We start from the raw sequence: 14,864 nt of genomic DNA on the forward strand, positions 1-14,864 counted from the left end.
TTGATAGTGGATTATCCATCGATTGGTATATTTACATAACAATGGATACTAACATATCACTGGCAACACACGATTTTCTCTAAATTTGCACCCATTGGTATAAAATTATTCTCTCAACAGCATGATTATTATATGCTCTGCAGTAGAACTGGGTAATAAACTGTAACATTCATTTACAAGTATTTTGTTGTAATATTAGAAAAATTATTCTAGTGTCGAACACACAGGGGCATACTTTCAGATCTAACTTACTATTCTAACCGGAATTAAAATATGTGTTTTGACCTTTTGATCGCTGTTGTTCCCGTTCAAATCGGCCAATTTTTGGAAGAGTTACAGCTTTTATAATATTTCCTATTTTTATTATTGTGAATACATAATGACCAAATTTATAGTAGTATTTCTTATTATTTTGATTTTTCCAATAATTAGTGCAATTTTCGGTTTTTATAAAGGTCAAGTGGCGGTGTTGGCTTTGACAATGTTCCTTTTTGTGGATGCTTTGTATGATATGCTCACACAACTAAACAAATGAAGGCATTTAAATATTCTGTAGAATGCTTGTAGTTTAATGGAGCATAAATTTCAATTATCTCTATTCTCGTTTTCTGTATAAATAGAGAAACATGGAGATTAAACATAGAAATAACTTGCATTTGTTTTGCCGCATTTGTGGTGATGATTTAATCATGACAAAAAGGAAATGAACCACGATCCAACTACCCAGTAATACTACTCCCTGTGTACACATCGTGTTATTTGATAAAAGTAATAAAGGACATTGCATTAATTTAACATGCTTTCAGGTTTAATCATTTTGACTAGGTGAATAATAAATTTGTCATATGATGCTTATGTAAACAAATGACTAGCTAGTAAGTTCAAATGTGGTTCTCTATATAAGGACTTTCAAACAATATTTAGAAAATGAAGGTTTTGAATAGGATAGGAGACAGAATTCATGCAAAAATATATTTTAATTTTGTGTTTATTTTGAAATAAAAATTAAAACTGCCTTTCAATAATTGTTACAATTTTCCTAGGTTTTCAGTTAATTATCACACCATGCACACACACATAAATACTCAAATAACAATAATGTAATAAATATTGCCTCACAAGGAACAATCATATTTGAAGACGAGCATAGTAAGGAATTACTAAGGGCTAACTATTTGATCACTGGACGAATAATCATTCATAGTTGGCTAGAGACATTAACAATATAGTATATAGTATAAGTCTAAATCTCTTTGTAGTGGTACCACATATGCGATAGCTTGACGCAAAGGACTTTCATCACGTAAATATTATGTGGTGTAACCCTTGGGTAACATTTCGATCGGCACCATTGGTTTTGCAAATTGTAAATCCCCCTGCATCTCTTAATTTTGGATACACGTCGAAGATGGTTTCACGTAGATGTTTAAAGTCACCATTTCGGTTCTGGAAGTTGACCTTTTTATCACCCAGCCCGGCTCTTCTCTTTTTCTGCACCTGATGGTAATTGTGTTTGACCCTGCTTTGCCAAAACACAGAACTTGCCGGCGATTGGTGTGCGTGCACCTCCGGGCGTGACAACATTCGCGCCGGAACTGCAGCATGCTGAATTCGGCATGCGGGTCGAAGTTGCACTTTCGACTTCCAAATCATTCTCTGTTGATAGTGGTGTTGCTTCCCCATCACTATGTCTTATAAGCTGAGCTGCAATTGATAGGTAACGTCTTGCGTGATCAAGGGACAATCGCCCTGCACCTAACGAACTTTCCTTGTTCTGGAAGTTCTGCGCCATTTTTCTTATCATTTTCGAAATTTGTCGATAGAGGGTGCATTCGACGAATGAGCTTCCTTCAAATGAGGTGACGTCGAATGCGAAGCCTTCAAATGGGGTGATGCACAATGCGAAGGCGTGAAATGAGCGTGCTTCAAATAGCAGGACGCAGAATGCGAAGGCATCAAATGGCATTTCGCATAGTGGAATGGCACTTCGAGGCATCAAATGGCATGTTTTGGCGTCAAATGGCACGAAGCATTGTGGAATGACATGACGCATTGTGAAATTGCAATACAAATACTCGAATCTCGCATTGTAAAATTGCAATACGAATACTAGAATCTCGCATTGTGGAATGGCATGACGCATTGTGCAATTGCAATATAAATACTCAAATCTTTCATCGTAGAATGGCATGTTGTGGCGTCAAATGGCATAGCGTACCATCAAATGGCATATTCTAATTTTGGCAGGAATACGACGCCATAATCATATAGTAAGTGGGGTCACACCAAGAGTCGCGCACTTCGTTGCAAAATGGCCGTGTGGTTGAAACTGGGTCATGGCGTGACGGGTGAGGAAGACATCATTAAACAGTCACAAAATCACAATAAAACGGGGGTAGTGGTTGCATATTACGCCGTAGCCAACATGGGAAATGAAAAACCGCACATGGGTTCGAATTCCACTAGATACACACTCGGATACACAGATTCACAGATCCAGAATTGGCAAAACTGATGATCTAATCAATAACAATAATAAACATTTACCAATACCAAATGACTACATTAATGATCATTTTAAAACAAGGAAAAATATGGAATAGTAAAATGAAATGATTCAAAATTAGATTGTCATCATTTGAAATACCTAAAATTATATTTACTTTATTACACTCTATTTGTTGAATAATACTACACCCTGCCTGTAATGCATGTCATAATTTTTGAACATGGTGACAATCAACTAAAAGATGTTGGCAGAGTGAACACAAAGGAGAATTTACAAGGTTCCATTCAAATAATTTTGCATTAACAGGTAAGTATCTATGTAAAATTTGAAACTGAAAAGCTCTCATGGCTGAAGCTATAGTTGTCTGAAAAGGAAGTGTAAATATCACATTACTCATTTCAGAAGATACACCATACAGTTCTTGAAATCGGCTGTCAATGTTTGGAGTCTCAACAATAACTCTGTATAACAATTTATAAATTTGTTCAGTTGTAATTGAATTAATATCTATATAGGAGGACTTGCAATAAATCATTTCACCATAATCAACCTTTGTATGTCTGTTTCTATGAATTATACTTTTCCATTCCCTTGGAATAGCATCTATTGTGCCCTGAATTTGGAAAAATTCTACTTGAGAAATACCTTATTCCAAAAACCCCAATTGTAAAAGTTTCCATTGGTGTCAATTAAATCCCCAATCCTATTAATATTTTTTGTTTGCCAATCCCCGAAAATACACTGAGTGGTTAGCAATCTTTAAAAATTTATTATTCCAGAGTATCTGGCTATCAATTTGCTGTACAGTTTCAGGATTTATATGGATAATTTTTGACCAATCTTGTAAAATATCATAATAGAAAAGTGGGACCTTGTTTATCAACTCTTTAATCTCAATGTTACACAAAAAAATAATATTACTCCCAAAACCCCTTAAAACCCTATTCATAATAGTTTGCCATCCCACAAAACCACCAGAGATACATAAAAATAATAATAAAAAAATAATAAAAAAAATAAATTGGATCCATTACCAGCAAAATATATAAATAAATAAATTATTTCTTGGCCTCTCTGCATCACAGTGAAAAAATGAAATTACAGAAATTATCCTAAAACAATATAACAATGAATCAGAAACAGCTTCTTCGGATTTTGAAAGAATCATATTATCTCTCACAGACCAAAATGTTAAAAAAAATCACTCCAAAGTGTTATAAAAAGAAAAACAAAGCAATAGTAAAAAAGAAAAAGTGGTTTGATAATGATTGCTGGTTGCTTCGTGTAGAATTAAAAAATATTTCAAAATTACCGCAGAAACACCCACTAGACCCAATTATTCGTGGTAGATACTTCAAAACAAAAAAGCAATTCAAAAATTTAGTCAGAAAAAAGAAACATGCCCTAAAACAGTTAAAACTGAATGAGCTTGAAAAGTCAAAAAGTGATACATCTAAATTTTGGAAAATACTGAATGATTTAAACAATGACAGTATAACACATTCAGATAATGAACCTATTTCACCTGGGGACTGGTTAATTTACTTTAAAAAACTGTTAAATAAAAACAACACTGTTCACTCTAATATGAAAACACATCTAGAAACTTTAGAGAAAAATGTGGATGCAGTCAATACAGAATCTTTGAATGGTCCTATTCAAAAAATGAAATTAAAAAAGCAATTAGCCAATTAAAAAATAATAAGTCATCAGCAGAAGACAAAATCAGTAATGAGGTTTTTAAATGTGGTGGTTATTACCTGACAGACGCACTACAGAAACTTTTTAACATAGTGATCATGTCTGGACAATTTCCTGATTCTTGGAATACTAGTCTTGTTGTACCATTGCACAAATCTGGATCAACATTGAACCCTTCTAATTACAGGGGAATAGCAATTTTAAGTTATTTAGGTAAATTATTTAATAGTATTTTAAACACAAGGCTAGTTTCATATCTATAAACAAAATGGATTCAGGAAAGACTGTCGGACAACAGACAATCTGTTTATCCTGAAAACTATTATTAATAAATACCTCCATCAGGAAAAGGAGATCATCCATCAGGCAAATGATAAAAATAAATCGAAAACATCAAATAAAATTTATGCCTGCTTTGTAGACATAAAAAAAAACTTTTGATAGTGTGACCTTACACTGTTACACAACACACCCATTAATTGCCTTCTTTATGCAGACGATATTGTGATTCTTTCAAAATCCAAAAAGGAATTACAAAACTATTTGGATAAACTATCAACCTACACATCAAAATGGCAGTTGTCTGTCAACACAGATAAAACAAAAATAATGATATTGAATAAGGGCAACAGACTCCTTAACAAGGTTGGTTTTGTGGCGGCACCTTTTACTACTGTAATTCGCTTCCCTCATGCATGTCGTCTTCATTTTATGCTTGATCTACGTATTTAGAAATGAATAGATGTAATGACAGCTCCATGACTCGCTGCCGTTTTTTGGTCTCCTCGTTTTTGAATCGACTGTGCAGTGGTTATATTCAGAATTTACCAGCATAGAACCTGCATCCGATATGCTGCGATATAGTACAGGTGTGATGGTTCAAATACCAAAATGGCAACAGTAACAGAAAGACTTCCCTGGCGGCGATGATAAAATATGAACACGGAGCCAACAGATGAGTTTTCAACTGGTACTGGTATTATTATACTCTGCAAACATCAAGTACAATGACGCGGTAAAACTCCACTACTCCAATAACTAGATACTTAAACTCCAATACAATTCAACGAGGTCTCCGATCTGAACTCAGTGCTGAACAACTCCCCTATATATACCCACACTGTCTATAAATAGACCATTACATCAGCATACATAATGAGTCTGGAATTTACTATAAATTTCTAGAATGTTCCATTACCTTCTATTGCCTCCTACAGTGTTCTATTACCTATTCAACCAGTTTCTAAAAAAAATCTAGAATATTCCACCCAGACACAGTACGGTTCTAGAACATTCTCAGTGACACGGAAGTGGTAAATAAGTCGTATGCGACAGTCACGCATCCAGTAAAAATCAGTTAAAGTGAGTTGCATGTTTGACATAAGTGGAAAGTCCTCACACTCGGCTACCGGTGCTTCGTGTACCGGGACGTCGAGTAGGAGGCCCGACAGTGGAAGTACGGATATTTTTTTGGTCTCCCCTGCTAATCGGAGGGCATACTCACAGTCTGTGTTTTCAGGTGGTGGTTTACTCGACTTTACCGGCTACAGCGAGGCTGTGTCCCTGGAGGTTTTTTCCTCCTATGGGGCCCGTCGCGGGTCCCTTTGTGGATCCTTTCTCACAAGGCGCCGAGTTTGCCTTCGAGTTGAAGGCTTTGGTCGTAGGACTGTCAGGGCAAATTGTGTCCCTGGCATGCCGGGTAGATCAGATGCAGTCGGAGCAAGGTGTCTCCACTGCGGCCCCCAAGTGGGCAAGCAGGAAGAAACACGAAAGCATGTTTGCATTCAAACACGTCTCTTCCGGGGAACCACCGTGGCTGTCCCACTAAGTTGGGTGAGGCAGAGGCTCAGGCTAATGGGCCTCCTCTAGAGCTTCGGGCACTGAATGCCAACAGGGTGGTGGCAGCCAAGCCTCCAATCTCTGGGCAGGGCTTTCAGGGCAGGGCACACGTTGACCCCCTACTTTCAGTCAGCCAGGGTTTGTTGCGCGGTAATGCTACAACGGTAACGAATTTACCCTTGTGTCCGGTCTCCACTGTGGGTTTTGACTCCCTTCTTATCGACCACGGTTGTCCCCAGAGGGAACCAACCCTGTCATGAGACGCACAGTCGAACACGCTCTCTCTCACATATTTAAAGTAAAAAGAAGACACAGTTCGCTCACGCCAGATACAGCCGGTATTTCGGGCGGCCCCTCAGAGTCTTCCATCCATAGTGACTCGGTGAGCCACGCTTTTGGGGTGATACAGAGTTTCTTCGATCTTAGTAATACGATGTAAATACCCCCACCCCTGATCCTAAGGCGACCACTTTCAGCAGGTCTCTCTCTGTTCATCTGAGTGCGGAGTGGGACACAGGGCGTGCAATCGGTGTTGATGGGCAGACGTTGGTCAGCCGCCAAGGAGGTAACGCTTAAGGCCCCCAGGTGGGGTAAAATCTTATGCAACACTTTTAGCTGGACAAAACGCTACCATATCGGTGTGGTTTCGGGATCAGTCCCCAAAGTGTGGGATGAGATCAAAATAAAGGGGGTCAGCCGCGCTCCATGGGCATTCTCACCAGCTAAATCTGAGACGATCCATCACGCCCTGAGGGCAGAGTTGCTTGAGCGCATTATTGTGCGCGCCCAGGACTCTGAGACCTCAGAGGCAAAACACACCAGCCTCCTAGACCAGTAGACATATTTACTGGTGGGTCACTGCACATCTATGTGCGACATCCCCTAGTGTTACCTGGCTCTCTTGGCCGGGGCCACTACTGCGCAACAAGACACGGTCTTAGACGCATGGGTTTTTGCCAGCAAGCTGAGTCAGGGGGTACATCCCCACCTCAGTGACGCAGATTGGACATCTTACACCCTCTTTGTTTAGGGAATGGTGGGTACAGTCTTGGGGCTTCGGAGTGCAATGAACCAGAGGGTTCAGATTGAATGCGCTAGCCAGTTGGCCCTGCCAAAGGGTAAGCGGAGGGCACCCCAAGCACAGAAGACACAATGCCCTAGGGCGTCGTCTGTTAGCCAGAGTCAGCCAGGAGGCAAGCGCTCATACCCTTCCATGGGAGGGAAGAGTAGTGGCTCGCCCCCCAGGGAGGAAAGAGCCAGGTGGTGGCTCCTCACCCTCCTCGGGCAGTCGTCTACCCTGGCAGCGGAGGAAGTGTATTTTGATGCAACCGGAGGGACAGGCATGTGTTCGGCGAGTGGCCAGGTCACAACTTAGTGACTACTTCAGGCCTTTGAGAATTCACCTCATATCCCTGTCATACACAGATTGCGCCGGTGAAGTCCGGATCAGGTGACCGGTCCCTGAACCTTTCCAGGTGGTGACATCCTGTTAAAGGATACCGCTGAAATCTCCATCTCCCCCCATCAGTGTCTCCCCTATTGGGCACTGCCAGGGGACTCCCTTGGACCCACTCGCCGCAGGTATGACTCTGGTAACAGATGCATCGTTTGGGGAGGTTGGGGAGCGCATCTATTGGAAGAACAAGCCCAAGGATATTACATTAGTTTCGGGACTACCATATCAACCGACTCGAACTGAAGGCAGTGTACTTAGCACTACCACGCTTTCTACTGATGGTTCAAGACCACAGAGTCCTGCTCCACACAGGCAAACGCAGTGGTGGTGGTCCTAGCGAAACAAATCCTCCTTTGGTTCCTGGAATACAATGTGGAGCTAACTGCACACCACCTTCCAGGGGTGAGGAACAGTCTGGCAGATGCCCTTTCAGGGCGGCTCTGTCTCCGGAACACGGAGTGGCTGATACCGCAGTGGGTAGCCTTCAGGCTGTTTCGGCTGTGGGACGGTCCAAGGTTAGACTGGTTTGCTGCACTCCAAAACATCAAGCTGCTGACTCCAGGAGCCTGGGCCAGGGTCGCTTTGCTAACCCAGCGGACCCACTTAGTTGTGTATGCCTTTCCTCCCTTCCCGCTAGTTCACCGGGCACTGGAGAAAACTTCGACAGATGCACACCTGCATATTATCATTGGTCGCACCCAATTGGCCAAGCAAGGCCTAGTTTCCACTTCTGTCAGAAATGCTAGTCGAAACACCAGTAGTGCTTCCGGACATATCGGACCTGCCATCCCAACCAGACGGCGCACTACCAACGAGCCCAGCAGGTATCACTTACACGCATAGAGGCTCTCAGTAGACCCGCACATATGAAAGCCTTATCTAAGCGAGCTGTCAACGTCCCGGCCAGGGCGAACAGGGATTCCACCAACACGGCCTACATTTCTATGCTGCGAGCATACACTGATTGGTGTAGCAGAAGGGAGATTGATCCATACCATCCCTCTATTGGCCAGGTAGCAGGCTCCACCTGTTTGGCGAAATGGGTTTGTCCAACGTAGCGATCGTTGGCTACAGGTCGGCCTTGTCCCCCAACATTATTATTAGGAGACTATTTACTGCTTTCAAGACGCTGAGACCCCATACAAGGGAACCACTCAACTGGGACTTGTCGGCTGTGTTATCTGCTCTAAGCAGACTGCCCTTTGAGCCTCTTCGATCACCACTCAAATTTTTGAATAGTCTTCCTACTGACCCTCGCCTCAGGTAGGCGTCGGCCAAAGCTGGGGGCATTGTTCTTCTCGGATGATGTACTGCCGTTATGGACAATCAAGTTGTGGTAAAGACATGAATCAAGTTTCTTGCCAAGAACCAAATCCCAGGACACGATCCTCACCTGATCGTCATCCCTGGCTGTCAAATTTTGTCTGCCCGGAGGGTCAGGAGAAATTGCTTCTCTGCCTGGTTTGAGCATGGAGTTGCCACCAAACCGTACTAAGGATTTGGGACGGGGTGCCAAGCACAAATCTTTGTGTTATGGTCCAGGCAGGCAGGATAGGCCGGCCTCCCCAACTTCCATAACCAGGTACGAGTGCATGAGGTCTGTGCGATTGCTAACTCGCTAGTGCTAGCGTCAGGCGCCTCCCCTCAAGCACACATGGATGGCAGGCTTCTGCAGAATGCAGAACGTCTTTATCAACTACCACCTAAGAGACACCAAATCTATTGAAAAGGGTCACTCTAGGTTGGGTCCCATCGTAGCAGGTCAGTCTTGGTTTGCTGACCCAGCCTGAACGACTGCAAGGGTTCCTGCCCATAGGCAATATGTCAGTCTCAGCATTTTATGCAGACAGATTTCTCTAATGTCAGCACTCCCCAGGAAGTCCTTGAGGCAGAGAGAAAGGAATCAGAGTGATTGTCAAGCCGTTAATGGCGCTGCCATATGGCGTCGATTATGTGGTTTGTGACATAAGGGAAGAGAATCTTGGGGTCATGGGGCTTCCCCTGACCTAGATTCTATCTCTCTGTCACCGGCAGAATCGCTGATTAATGTCTACAGTTTGAGGGTGATGGTCCGAAATAGGTCGATTTTAAGACGAAAACCGCAGAAAACTACAGTGAAATCCTCGTGTTTGCCGGCATCTTGAATAAGTTATCGTGATGCACAAGGCATTATAGTTTTCCCATTTCACGTGGTTTTCGTTGTTAAATCGACCAATTTCGGACCATCGCCCTCAAAATAATTGATGAAATAGTTTTGGGACCCATCGACAGTAGAATGTTAGAAACCTATGTCGATAATAATAAAAAAAACCTGGCTGTTACGACCCGACCTGATTTCAGTTCAGACTATTTTAAAATGATCATTTTAGGTAAAAATTCTATTTTCGACTTCTTCAAAACCGGTAGCCTGAATGTTTTGATACTTGGTGTGTATGTACCTTGTGTTGACATCTACTAGATTTGTTCATCCCATGGCCATATCTTTAATTCTCTAATTTTGGCGAATATTTTTGTAATTTTTGGTTAAAAAATGGAATTTCAACTAACCACTATTTCCAATGCTTTGGTGTTAGACATACATGTGCACTAAACTTTTGTACAATAGCCGTTGAGCAACAGGCCTATTTTTTGCAGTAACTCTTCTCTTCCTCCATTTCTTTGGCTTCCCTCTGACATCACCAGGCTACTTTAGTAAGCTGTGGAGTGGGGCAGCCACATTAGCATATTCTGGGATAAACCTCCTGTAATACCCAGACAATCCAAGAAACCCACATAGTTCACGTTCTGATTTTGGCCTAGGCCACTCTTAAACTGCACGCACTTTCCCCGGATCTGGGGAAACACCATTACTAGACACCACATGACCAAGATAGCGTACTTTAGTGTGAAATAAATGACACTTTTCAGGCTTTACAGGAGATTGAGCTTAGTCAGACGAGAAAGTACTATATCAAGTCTTGATAGAGTTTCGTCAAAAGTAGAACCAAAAACTAAAATGTCATCAAGATACACAAGAAGAGTCTGGAAATTGATATCACCAAATACTTTGTCCATCAACCTCATAAAGGTGGCAGGAGCATTACATAGATCAAATGGCATTTTGGTATACTCAAAAAGACCTCCTGTACCTGTACGGAATGCAGTCTTAATGTCCTCAATGTCCTCCTCAGCAACCGGCAGTTGATTAAAACCATGTGCCAAATCCAGGTTACAGAAATATATGGCACCTCCAAGTACTTCCAAAGTTTCCCCTATCCTAGGTAAAGGATACGCATCTTTGTGAGTCTTCATAATCAAGGAGCGATAATCCACACACAACCTCAGCTTACCATCCTTCTTTTTTACTAAAACTATAGCTGATGCATAAGGGCTAGACGACTCTCTACCAACATTCATTCTTGAGATAAGGTCTTGTACTTCAGGGGATGTGACATCACTGCCTGGTGCTTCCGTCACTTCCACTTCATTTACATTCACAGCATGAAACCTAATAGTTGGCTCTAAAGAAACAGACTTAGCAACTCACACTGAGGTGCGAGGGATTAAATAAACACAATGATCACTGAAATTTGCAATTTGCATAGGCACCCTACCAGTATCAGTCACAGTCACATATGTTGCACCAATGGCCACTCCACTCTGCAACTCCACAACATGAACTTCATTTCGCTCCAACAACACATTGTATGTCTGTCCAATGGGGGCAGGCTTGAGAGACACATCAATTACACGTATAGAACGAGCAAGAATCAATACAGGTTTCTTCCCAGCAATTCTCACAGGTCTGTTCTCCACTTAAACTGCAAACACTTCTTCATTGTTTACAAACGTTGGCTTGTAAGCGTTAGTATAGAAAGAAAGTTAATTTCATTCACACTAAGCCCAGTTTGTATTTTACTTCTCTTTTCTTTCGTGACTCAACAAGAGTATTGGTTGGGTCACGCACAACTAAGAAACCCAAATCATTAAATGTATGATTACAAATAGTAATAGACAGCTCTACATAACCAAGGTAGGGTATATCAAGGCCCTGGGAACCAGTTAACTTAATAAGTGATGCAACATCTACTCACTCTGCTTTAACAAGATATTCTCTAAAAAACTGCTCATTGCTGTTGAGACCTGGGCACCGGTGTCAAGTACACACACACCATCTGTACCTTACAACTTTAGAACAGTTTCTGGACAATCTCCCACCACGCTAAGTATAAATCTTGGGGTTTAGGCTTCGGTTTGGGCTTTCTCTTAGGGCAGTCTCGGTTTAGATGATCTGGTGAGTTGCATGTCCAACATTGGGGTTTATTGTCAGTTGACACAGGTGAATGATTCTCAGGTTTCACAAATTACTGTACCATTGATGTGAGGGTATCAACTTGTTTTGAAAGCATATACACCTGTTGAGCCAGTGCAACTTCTCCATAACTTTTAGATTGGTCACTGAATACCTCACGAACAGCAGTTTCACGTTCTGCTTTCAAAGATTTGCCTCTTTGACCCATCAATTTGATAACCTGGTCACGAGCATCGAAAAACCTAAGTTCTGGCTGATCTGCATCCAGTCTTCATAACTCCATTCGCAAACTGTCTCGAACAGCTTCAGCTAAACAACTATTTAACTGACTTTCCCTACCTGGTTTGAATGACGAATCTAGTTGTACGATTATGTCATACAAACAAACTAACTGCAAGGAACACGCAATGATGTCTTCTCCATCAGACTGTGTATACGCAAAGAACTGTTCCTGTAGCTGGGGTAAACTATCACCGTCACCAAACACTCTTATATAATATCTTACTTGGATCACTTTGGACGGCATCTCCGCGACAAAGTATCTCATGTCTGGCCTCACCAACAAGATGTTCAATGAGAAATGCAGCCTGTTTACTCACATCTAGTCGTTTGGAGGATATAACTGCTTGGGTATTTTCAATCCAGTTCTCTACTGACAAATTACTGGCTTTCTCAGGCTTGTCATGAAACCTATCAAGTTTCCTACTCGGAGACATGTACACCACCTTTCCCATAACAGCCAACTTCAATGTTTTGATTCTTCACAACATCCCTTGGACATCAGCCTCAGTAGCAGCTTGTTCTGTATCAGACATGATAGTAGGATATACAGCAAAAGGAAATTGTGAACCAGCAGTACACAAATAGCATTCAACTAAAAGAATCTACATTCAAGTATTAAATCCATACAGTGTGACCTTAATGACAGACTATCACACAGTAAGGTATCCTATACTACTACATTCACACAATAACAGCTTCAAGTAAAATTTTACAGTGCACCAGTCACGGGTAAAAACATACACCACAACAATCTACTAAAAACAAACACTGTGAAAACTCTGTGAAATACACAAGTACAAAATAAACATTCAAACCATTATTGTCAAAGAAACTTCAATAGAAGAGTCTATTTGAAAGAGTTCACACAAACTTGTCTTTTCATCCTTGATGATGTGTCATCAGTCCAGGTTGAACATCAGTGTCTTCTATGAGAACACAGTAGCACAGTATCACAGTTCAGATGAAATGTAGCACACCACCCAGGTAACACACTTTGAACTTTGAGTTATTTCTCTCTTCAAGTCAGGGTTTAAACCATGTAGAAGTCACACTTGGATCCTGCCAACTACGCCAAACTGTAACGTGCAGATAGACACACACAGAGACACGCATGTGTGTCATTCCCTGCGTTCTTTTATTCCAAGTTCATACTATGGTTAGGATAACATAACATAAAAAGAAACTGTGTAGACAAAATATGTAAACACATTAATAAGTACATTTGAATCGGTGAAGTGTCAGTGTTATACAATTAGTTATTGCAATACACTTCAATAGGCTGTCGAGCTCAGGGACTACATGTACAATTTGATATCAGGGAGATATAAATACATATTTGTCAGAAAAACAGAAAGTTGATGCTGCTGGCAAACATGAATAAAAAATATATTCATCTAAGGAATATAACGGCAATAAATCTCAGAAATACAATATATAGAAATATACAAAATAACTCACCCTGACTAGAACAACTCTAAATTGAGTGAAATACAATGCTCTCCTCAGATTCAGGTCGCCATTCACACAGCTCGAGCTCTATATGTCAAATACATGCAATTGCACACATTTTAGTAGATTATCAAGAAAACTGTGCTTGACTGACAATAAACTCATAAAAATGGGCATAGAATATATATCAAGAACTAATTTGCATAACAATTCACTCAGTAAGAAGTTTGCTAATGCTCATAATTAAAATGGCTGTAACAGTTCCAAATTTAAATGTATTATCGTTTTGTTAAAAGTTAAATATAGTGCATAATATGGAGATCCCGTCATTTCTTTTTTTCACCACGTTTCTTTTTTATTATTTATGTACAGCCTTGCTAAATCTTGCTAAGCATTCAAAAGAGATAATGTTTGCACCTGTTATCTATATTTTAAAATCGTTTTTTGAGTATGTTCCACTATTCACAATTCTACAAAATGTTAACAGTCTATAGCCAAGACTGTTTGGACAATGAAAAGCAATACAAGTGCCCACGAACCTGCATCTCTACCTTAACCCCCTAAGGATTGCTAATTCCCCCTTTCTAACTCTTCCCCCAAAATAATATATCTCCCCTTTTAGAATGTATTGACTCACTAATTAATGAATATTCATGAGCACAGAAACTGCCACGTCATAAATAAATTAGCATAATTTAAAACAAAATTAGCATAAAGTGTAGGTACATCTTCTGGAGCCCTACCTCGATCAGTATGCATCGCTTGCATAATATTGTGAGGCGAAGTTACAAGCAAAATGCCTGACATATTTTTATCTTATGTGTAATTGACCCTGTTCTTGCTATGTGTGGTATATTTCATTTGACTTTCTTTAACGAGGATCCATACTTAAACATAATAGACAAATTCTATTCGACGTTACCTAAAAATTGCATTTAAAAACCGTTGGATGGGACTGGAGAATTTTTTTTTTGCAAAATATTTAATTCACTCGTATCTCCAAGTGTCTATATGTTTTAGTCGTGTTTTCAAAAGTGTTGTTCTCGTAAAATGTTTAACTCAAATCTTTTTCACCCATCAATATGATTTCCTCTCCCCAGTCCCCATTCCAAATTTTCAATAGGAACCCCCCATACATTTACAATTAATTGTTTGCTAGTAGATACGTTGGTTTCTGAAAAACCTTTTCAAAAATTTATCAGTAGCGTATAACCGATCTATCTGAGCATTTGTAATTGTGACAACTGGATTGGCTATAATAATTTGTTCAATGATCCACGGTATGCCGCAAAGCCGAGCAGATTTTGGCTGATACGCCTATGTCGATGGATTGACTC

Source organism: Saccoglossus kowalevskii, chromosome 6, assembly GCF_978046115.1.
Source record: "Saccoglossus kowalevskii chromosome 6, keSacKowa6.1, whole genome shotgun sequence".
Taxonomy (NCBI): domain Eukaryota; kingdom Metazoa; phylum Hemichordata; class Enteropneusta; family Harrimaniidae; genus Saccoglossus; species Saccoglossus kowalevskii.